Source organism: Gavialis gangeticus, unplaced genomic scaffold (assembly GCF_001723915.1).
Source record: "Gavialis gangeticus isolate Ggan-Ray unplaced genomic scaffold, GavGan_comp1, whole genome shotgun sequence".
Lineage (NCBI taxonomy): Eukaryota > Metazoa > Chordata > Crocodylia > Gavialidae > Gavialis > Gavialis gangeticus.
The window spans coordinates 470303-471460 of NW_017729009.1; positions in this window are offsets into that span (position 1 = coordinate 470303).

Here is a 1158-nt window from a genome sequence, read left to right on the forward strand (position 1 = left end):
GTAGCCTCAAGTAGCCTGGTTATTTTAACCCCTTAAAATAAATGCAGATTGTGAGACCATGAATTATACTTGCTAAAAAGTAAGCAGTAGATGCTATGGACTAAATCTGTTCCTTCTCCACCCCCAAAAAAGAAAAAGTGCAATTGGTTCTTTGCATTTGTGCAGATGAATAGAGTTTTGCAAATGGAAAATGGGCCATTGTCGTAAGTGTGGATTTGTTTGTACAAATATGGAGTTGAGCACACAGCTGGTGCTTAGTGAGTGGTGCCTCCAGTATGTCCACCCACAGTCAAAAGCTATAAACCTGTCTCTATCCTGCGCTGCTAACTTAAATCAGGTGCAGCCTGCTGCCATCAGGTTTTGAGCAGATTTGCTGATGGAAACCCATTAGCATTCTGCTGATGGTCCCTGACAGCATAATTTTAATCCTGCAGTAAAATACTAAAAGAAGCAATGCTAAGATCAAAATCACTTGTATTACCGAGACACTTAGTTTGTGAAAAGTGAACAGATCTTATTATTCTCACCTTCTCTATTGATGCTCTTTGTTTGTTTTCCCAGTCTTCTGCATTACTAAAATACTACTGTATTTGGGTTTCCAGAACTGCAAGGCTTTGGAAGAGAAAACAGAATAGTTCTAGTCTCTCCAGGTATTGTGACACTTTATACCTGTGTGAGATAACGTATTAACCTCAATTTGCGGGCCTAAGCTACTTGTCTCCAAATACAGGAATCCTAAACCATTCTTTTAACAGTTGTGCATCAGAACAGGATGGAGACTGTTTTTAGTTTTTTCCCCAGCCCTCTGTGTGGAGATAACTGGTGGCAATATGGTAGCTGTCAGCACAAGGCTCAAATACCTATTGTTCTTGAACAAGAGGGAGTTCACTCTCTTCCCTGAGCAAAAGCCATCACGCAGCAAGATGTAGCACTGAAGTTTGGAATTTACTGATGGGATGAGATGCTAACACTTGGTCAGAGTTGTATGTGTTAACTGGGCACCAGGCTCTGAGGAATCTGTGGCTTGGGGAATAAAATCTTGATCAGTGGGGCTTTAGAAGTAAACTCTCACCTATATTAAAGGAGCTGGAAGAAGAGTACCTATCAGGAGAGCATCATCTCGGGGGAACTGGACACAGAAGTCAAGAATAAACAGGC